Source organism: Microtus ochrogaster, chromosome 22 (assembly GCF_000317375.1).
Source record: "Microtus ochrogaster isolate Prairie Vole_2 chromosome 22, MicOch1.0, whole genome shotgun sequence".
Classification (NCBI taxonomy): Eukaryota; Metazoa; Chordata; class Mammalia; order Rodentia; family Cricetidae; genus Microtus; species Microtus ochrogaster.
The window spans coordinates 34,031,259-34,039,748 of NC_022023.1; the positions used below are offsets into that span (position 1 = coordinate 34,031,259).

General features: G+C 51.4%; 1 long non-coding RNA gene across 1 annotated transcript; it reads right to left on the minus strand.

Annotated features, from left to right (window-relative positions):
- Positions 1–5,037: 5,037 nt before the first annotated feature.
- Positions 5,038–5,657, minus strand: LOC113457332. The gene is made up of 3 exons (XR_003377930.1): positions 5,603–5,657; positions 5,455–5,520; positions 5,038–5,269 (listed from the first exon to the last, which is right to left on the minus strand). It is a non-coding gene; the product is annotated as an uncharacterized LOC113457332 (long non-coding RNA).
- Between the last annotated feature and the right edge of the window lie 2,833 nt (positions 5,658–8,490).

Here is an 8,490-nt window from a genome sequence, read left to right on the forward strand (position 1 = left end):
GATCCTGGGCTAGCCTCAGACTCACTGTGTGCAAATGTGCTCACCGTTCTTCATCAATATCATCTCCTCGTTTTATTACTTCCTGTACACCAGCGCGTCGCCAGCACGTGTGTCTGCGCTCCACATGTGTGCCAGGTGCTGATGGCAGCCAGGAGGGAGCATCAGAACCCTGGAACTGGCTTGTGGGTGCTGGGAGTCAAAGCCGGTTTTCAAACCGGTCAGCGCCCTTCCCCACTGAGCCATCTCTGCAGCCCTGAGACTCCTGCCAGCGTTAACTGCACAGGTGGGAGCAGCGCCCTCTGGAATCTGCTCTTGCCTTCCGCCATGTGGACTTTAGGAGTCACACCCAATGAACCAGCTGTCTGTCTGTAGTAAAGTGAAGGAAAATGGCACGCCCAAAGGGTGTGGCACTGTTAGGGGGTGTGGCCTTGTTGGAGAGTGGGTGTGGTCTTGTTGAAGGAAGTGTGTCATTTTGGAGGAGGGTTTTGAAGTCTCATAGACGCTCAAGCCACGCCCAGTGAGACAACTTCCTGTTGCCTGCATAGCAACACGTAGCAGCTCCTCCAGCACCACGTCTGCCGGCACACTGCCATGCTCCCCGCAGTGATGGTAATGGACTGAACCTCTGAACTGTAAGCCACCACCTCAATTAAATCTTTTCCTTATAAGAGTTGCTGTGGTTGCCGGGCGGTGGTGGCGCTCGCCTTTAATCCCGGCACTCGGGAGGCAGAGGCAGGCGGATCTCTGTGAGTTCGAGAGCAGCCTGGTCTACAAGAGCTAGTTCCAGGACAGGCTCCAAAACCACAGAGAAACCCTGTCTCGAAAAACAAAAAAAAACAAAAAAAAAAAAAAAAAAAAAAAAAAAAAAAAAAAAAAAAAAAAAAAAAAAAAAAAAAAAAAAGAGTTGCCGTGGTTGCTGTGGTTTCTGGGCGGTGGTGGCACACACCTTTAATCTCAGCACTCGGGAGGCAGAGGTAGGTGGATCTCTGTGAGTTCAAGGCCAGCCTGGTCAATGGAGCGAGTTCCAGGACAGCCAGCACTGAGAAACCCTGCCTTGAAACCGCCCCCCCTAAAAAAAGAGTTGCCATGGTCATAGTGTCACAGAAATAGAACCCTAGACAAGACACTGCCCTGTTTCTTTTCTCTTCCTTTCTTTCTTTCTTTCTTTCTTTCTTTCTTTCTTTCTTTTTTCTTTTTCTTTTTGGAGACAGGATTCTCTGTGACTTTGGAGCCTGTCCTGGACTCGCTCTGTAGCCCAGGCTGGCCGTGAACTCATAGAGATCCACCTGCCTCTGCCTACAGAATGCTGGGATTAAAGACGTGCGCCACCACCGCCCAGCTTTTCTTTTCTACTGTTGTGCTGTCCTTGAGTGATTTCTGTTGCTGTGAGAAAGAGCAAAAGCAATTTGGGTAAGAGAGAGCTCCCTTAGCACACAGGTTAGAGCCCATTGTGGAGGGGAACTTGAGGCAGGAGCTGATGCAGAGGCCATGGAGGAGCCTGCTATGGCCCCATCCCCAGGACTTGCTCAGTCTGTTTTTATTTTTTTTTTTATCCAACCTCCCCAGGTGGCCCCACCCACAATGGTCAATATCGAGTAAAGGAAGGATGGGCCAACCTGGTGGAGCCATTTTCTCAGCCTCTTCCCAGATGACTCTGGCTTGTGTCAAGTTGACAAAACCTAGCCAAGGCAGTGTCCACTCCTGGAGCCCTGAGGGTTCCAATAGACAGGATGAATTTGGGGTGAGTACAGGAAATGTGGATAAGTTGGGAGGTGGTGGCACACACCCTTAGTTCTGGCACTGGGAGGGGGCAGAGGCAGGTGGATGTCTGTGAGTTCAGGGTCAGCCTGGGCTACAGAGTGAGTTCCAGGACAGCCAGGGCTACACAGGGCTGAGTTTCTGAAACACGGCTGTGGACACGTGCTCCCTGTCCCTCACTCTTCGTGGTGCTGAGCATATGAGAAATCTTCCACTGTATGACTTAACCCGGGCACCTGATGCCCCATCCATAAGCACCTCTGGCATTTAGGCATCATTTAATCATTTAATCTTATTCTCTGGGCTTCTTAATGGGCCCACTGAGGCAGGACTCCCAGAAGAGAGAAGATTCAGTTCCTCTGGAGTGAAGGAGGGAGATAGGGCCTCCCTTAACTAATGAGAAATCGATGTCTCTTAATTGCTAATGAATGAGACCGGCTGTCTCCTGGGGCTGTTCTTTCATTGGCCCGCCCCTGAGTATCCAGAAATTTAATTATATTTCCCCAGGAGACACCTGCCATTGCTGTCCCTCAACAGCTGCTCCTTCTTAGAGTCCAGAGAGTAATCGCAGTGTGTGTGTGGTGAACATATGGATTTTGTTTACTAATTGCTGCTGTATCCCTTGATGCCTCTGTGGAATCAACACACATTTATTGAGCACCCATTGAATACCATGTGTTAGGCTGGGCATAGGGGAAGCAGAGTAGCAGGCTGGGCATCACTGGCCTGGCCATCACTAGACTATGGGGAAGTAAAAATGGGAAGATTCTGAGTTCGAGGCCATTCAGGGCAGAAGAGTAAGACATCCTCAAGAAATAAAAACATAAGCCAGGCATGGAGGGGCACACCATTAAGCCCAGCACTCTGGAGGCAAGACAGAAGCTGGCGGGCCTCTTGAGTTCCAGGACAGCTTAGTCTATATAGTGAAATCCTGTCTTAAAAAAAATTACAAAATAAATAAAAGTTGAAAGTATGGCTCATCACTTGAACCCCTGCCTAGAATCTACAGCTCTCATCTGAAATCCTTCCTGGTCTTTTATCTGCTTGACTGGATCAAGCCCCCACTTAGAATCCCTCAGTGAGGGGCTGGGGTCATGGTCAGGGTGGAGCCCCGCACCTAGAATCCCCAGTGAGGGGTTGGGGGCGTGGTCATGGGTGAAGTCCTGCCTAGGATTCCCCAGTGAGGGTCTGGGGCTGTGGCCCTGACTAGAATCCCCAGTGAAGGTTTGGGGGTCATGGCTCCGACATAGTGTTTGCAAGGCGCTGGGCTTCCTCTGCAGTGCTGTGCTGAACCCACAACGCAACCAGGAATAGATCTGTAAACATTCTACTTGAGAGACTCAGTCGTTCTTGCCATGATGTGGCCTTCCCAGGAGTCTGAGGACATTAATGGAGTCTTGTCCTAGGTGGTTGATGAGTTATCAGGAATTTTCTCCCAAAGAGCTGAAGCATGGAGAGGGCAGAGTGGCTTATTTGAGGTTTTGTGAGCAGGCCAGGCGGTACCAGGGGAGAAAACTGCATGGACAAAGACCACAGGGCTGCTGTGTGGCTGCATTCTTCAACTGGGCTGTCTGGGAAGCAGGAACCTCAAATGAGAAAAGGCCTCCATCAGGCATTCTTTTGATCAGTGATTGATGTGGGAGGTCACTGAGGGTGATGCCATCCCTGGCCTGGTAGTCCTGCGGTCTACAAGACAGCAGGCTGGGCAGGCTGTAGAGCAAGCCAGGAATCAGCACCCCTCCATGGTCTCTGCATCAGCTACTGTCTCCAGGCTCTGGCCCTGACTTCCCTCCGTGATGGGGTGAGACCATCACCATAAGCTTTCCTGCCTATGTCATAGCACCAGGAGTCTGGGGAGAACCCCACAGGACTGGGGGTGACTGTATTTGGAGGTCACGGGTGTCAGTGGTTGGTGTGGGGGGGACACAGAAGCTTTAATGAAAAAGACTCACTGGGTCTGGGATGGGGCTCTGTGGGGACAGTGCCCAGGCAGTGTGCACCGTGCACTCTGGACATAGTGTGGATGCCACTCAGGGGGTGGAGGCAAGAGGGCCAGTAGTCGAGGCTATCCTTGGCTAGATTCAGAGTTAGAGGAAAGCCTGGAGACACTACAGGGGACACTGTCTCAAAACAGACCGAGTAGAAGAAAAGAAGAAAGACAAGAAAGAAAATAACCTCAGGGTGCACTAGACACACCTCCTATGCTAATCCCTCTTTTAAGAGCTTTACACGTGTTGCCGGGCAGTGGTGGCTCACGCCTTTAATCCCAGCACTCGGGAGGCAGAGGCGGGTGGATCTCTGTGAGTTTGAGGCCAGCCTGGGCTACAGGAGATAGTTCCAGGACAGGCTCCAAAGCTACAGAGAAACCCTGTCTCAAAAAAATAAAAAAAAAAAAGAGTTTTCCACATGTTTATTATTTGTGTGTGGGAGTGTGTGTCACAGTACACGTGGGACAGCCAGAGGACAACCTGCAGGAGCTGTTTCTATCCTCCTACCATGTTGGTCCTGGGGAATCACACTCAGGTTCTCCATCCTCTCTGCAGTTCCCCTTACCCCCTGAGTGACTTCACCAGCCCGCCAGCCTGCCCCGACTGGCGTGTGTGTTTCAGAAGGAAGGTGAAGGGAGTCCACGCTATAAGGCCGGCTGTGACTTGTTGTCATCCCACATCAGAACAACAAAATCACAAGTCTTCCACATAGCACTGGCTCACAGGCTCCGCCCCTCGTCCTGCGCCGGTTCTGCACTGAGCAGAACAGGCCACGCTGACTTCCCATGCTTAAGCCTCCCTTTCCCATCCCATCCCCCGACACAAGGGTGATCTGGTCTCTAGCTGCCCGACGTACACCCGGCCACATCGGCAGTGTGGGATTTATTGATACAGATGTGAGCACCCGAGCACTCAAGAAGTGGAGGCAGGAGGATGAGGACTTCAAGATCATACTTGGCTTCACATTGAGTTCCCAGCTACAAGAGTTCTGGTCTACAAGAGTATGGGAGAGAGCCTCGAACACACACACACACACACACAGAGAGAGAGAGAGAGAGAGAGAGAGAGAGAGAGAGAGAGAGACACGCGCACGCAGAGGCCCCCTTTAAAAAAAATAAAAAGAATGTGAGATATAAAGTTAGATTGGGGATGGCTTGCCACTCACTGCTTCATTTGGGACATTGGTTCATCCAGTGGCATTTAATCATTCCGTTGACAGAATGCTTCTCTCATACTCTGTGAGTTGGAGGCCAGTCTGGTCTACATAGTGAGTTCCAGGACAGCCAGGGCTATGTACCCTGTCTCAAAAAAAAAAAAAAAAAAAATCTTCTCTGTAAAGGACCCCAAGGTTGTCCCTGACGCTGGGTACTGTGAGTTTGGTGCTGTGCGGGAGGGGGTAGGGTGGGGGTGGGGTGGGGGGCGGCGTCTCCTTGGTGACCCGCTGGGAGCTGTCCTGGCTCTGGGTACTGAAGCCGAGCGCCCGCTCTGCCCCCACCTGGGTGACGCTGTCCGCGGCTGCGGTGCTGAAACATAATTAGCGGTTCCTCTGGGTGGATGGGCGCAAGGACAGGCGCACAGCATCCGCCTTCTGCCCGGATGCCTGCTGCTTGGGTCTATCCTGCCTCTCGGGGACCTATTTTCGGTTTTAATACTTTCCCATCGTCCCAGGGAGTTCCAGGAGGGGGAACCGAAGGCGCAAGGATCTCACCTGCTCCCACCTCCCAGGAAGACAGTACTGGCTCCTCTTTCCTTCCCTGATAGTCCAGTTAGCCTTCTGAAAGATATGCCAACCTGCGTTGTTTCCAGGGTCCCTCTCCCCTCCCCCAGCACCTGTTCCTCGTCCCCTCATGCCTCACCCGCTCCTGTTCAACTGCAGCTGCAGGTGTCCCGGTGGCTGCCTAGGTACGGATGTTGCACTTTTATGCGCTTCAGAGGAAGGCGGAGCACAGGGAACCCTGGGTGGGGCTTGGTCAGTAGACCAATAAGAATCATCCTCGAATGAAGCTCCAAGGATTACCTCATAGGCTGGGGCCAGCTTCAGAATAAAAGTCTGGATCCTGTCCTCCCCACAAAAATATATGTGCATATACATACACACACATTTATTTATTTATGTGGAGTTTCCAGATGGAGATGGGGTATAGTCACTGTGGCTGGCGAAGTTTCCATGTGAGGATCTCACCCTCCCCCACCACTAAGCTTCCCTCGGAGTTAGGGATCTTCCAATGTGTGTCACATAAGGTCCAGTTTTACACAGGGAAAGGGAGATTTTTTTCGGGAAAACGAGGTTCACAGATACTCATCAAAAAGACGGGGCTCAATCCTGGAATTGATTTTTGTTTTGTTTTGAGTAGGCGTCCTGGCTGGCCTCAAAATTATTATCCTCCTGCCTCAGGTTCCCATCAGGCATTTGTGGTGCTAGCGCTGGAACTTGTAGCTTCCTGATTACTGGGCTAGCGCTCTACCCCCAGCCCCAGCCCCAGCCTCCCTCTGTGACACAGGATGTAGCCTGGGCTGACTTTGCACTCCTGATCCTCCTGTCTCAGCCTCCTCAGCACCGGAATGACAGATGTGTGGCACTTCACCCTCCGTGGCTGACGTGGCTGACGTGGCTGACGTGGCTGACATGGCTGATGGGGCCTCCTTTGCACCTCCACACTGGCAGTCGGGATGATTCACATTGTGTCTCCTCCTGGTCCCCAAGGCTGCAGAGCTGACAGACCCAGCCCATTCTACAGACCAACCTAGTGAGCAGCTGGAGGGCAGGGATGAGACCCTGGAAAGCCACTTACAAGGTCCAAGCTCTGGTCAGTTGTCCCTGTCCCTTCCCTTCTAGCAGTCTCTTGGGAAATTTACTTTGGCCCCCTTCATCTTTCTTGCCTCCCATTCCTCGTTTTCTGCATTTGAACCCATTATAAGTTTTATTTGTTTATTTATGCATGTGTACATGCACAATACATGCATGGAAGTCAGCAGCCAGCTTGTGCATATTAGTACTGTTTTTTCCCTGTGGCTTTAAAAATATTTATTTTTATTTCATGTATATTGGTATTCTGCCTGCATGTCCATGTGAGGGCATTGAATCACCTGGAACAGGAATTAGACAGGTGTGAGCTGCCGTGTGGGTGCTAGGAATTGAGCCTTGGTCCTCTGGAAGAGCAGCCAGTGTTCTTAACCACTGAGCCATATCTCCAGCCCAGGGGTCCACATTTTAAAATGTTGTCTTAAACCATTGGAGGATTCTTTCTGGACTGAGGGAGGGCTGCTTGGTAGATTCCTTCTCTCACACTTGTGAGGCTGTGTGTTCCATGGCAGCACACACATAAACAGAGAAACTGTGCCCTTGCTCATGCATGTGCACATACATGCCCATACATGCCATGCACACGCCTGGGGTTCCGAGGACAAGTTGCAGGGTTGGGTCTCTCCTACCGTGTGGGTCCCAGGGATGGAGCGCAGTTCATCAAGCAGCAACCATCTTTGGCCCCCAGTCCTTTTGCCTGACCTCGCTCCTTTGTGTCTCAAGTCACAATCATTTCAGCAATGGACTTGGTCTGTCAGGTGTTTCCTAGCTCAAGGGCTTTGAGTTTGGACTACTCCCTTGTTTGGACACCATGAAGGAAACATCCATCAATCTTCACACATGTGCTTCTGAATGGACGCATTTCCACTCCCTTTCTTAGTAAGTATTTGTTTCTTTTCTTTTGACACAGGTTTTTCTGTGTAATCCTGACCATCCTGGAACTCACTCTGTAGACCAGGCTAGCCTCAGAGTTGGAGATCCACCTCTGCCTCCCAAGTGTGTAATAATTATTTTATTTGTGTGTGTCTGTGCATGTGTGTGTATGCAGGACTCTACACACACAGGCAGTGGAGTCTGGAGGCTGACCTCTGGGCTCTCCTCAGCAGCTCTCCACATTATGCTTTGAGACATTTGGGGCTGCTGGTTGCCGCTAGGCTGTGTGGCCAGCAAGGTCTATCTCACCCTGTGCCCAGGGACTGCAGCATGCATAGCCCTGCCTGGCTTCTGTCTGGTGCTGGGGAAGAAACTCACTCATGAATCTCCTCCCCAGGGCTGTATTTAACTCTTTGATGTAGGGCCTTGGCTCTGTAGCCAGGTTAGACTCATATTTGAAATCCTCCTGCCTCAGTTTTCCAAATGCTGGGATGACAGGTGTGGGCTGCCACACCCAGCTCCAGCCAGCCTGTTTCTTCACAGTTCTCTCCCTGGTTGATGTAGGCTCTGCTCCTATGTTCTAGGAAACTTGGAAAAGTAAAGGCCCATGGGTCCACTTTCTCCCTCGTGGAGACGCCGGTCATGAAAAGTGTGGGTGTGGGCAGACACAAGGGAAGGAAGGTTTTTAATAATCCCACACCCGCATGAGACTGCAGTTATGAGCGCTCGCTAAAGCTGGTGTACTATCTGAGGCCTGTCATGCTCACACTCAGGAAGCTGAGGCAGGAGAGAGACCATCTCAAAAAAGTGGGGGGGGGGCATGGGGCTGGAAGCAAGCAGAGAATGTAGCTGAGACTCAGTGGGTAGCCCACTCCGGTAGTAAGCAGGGGGCTCTGAACTCAAGGTTAACCTTTTCTGCACATTGAATTTGAGGTCAGCTTGAGCTACTAAAAAGAGAAGTTAAAAACAAAAAACTAGCCGGGCGGTGGTGGTGCACGCCTTTAATCCCAGCACTCGGGAGGCAGAGGCAGGCGGATCTCTGTGAGTTCGAGACCAGCCTGGTCTACA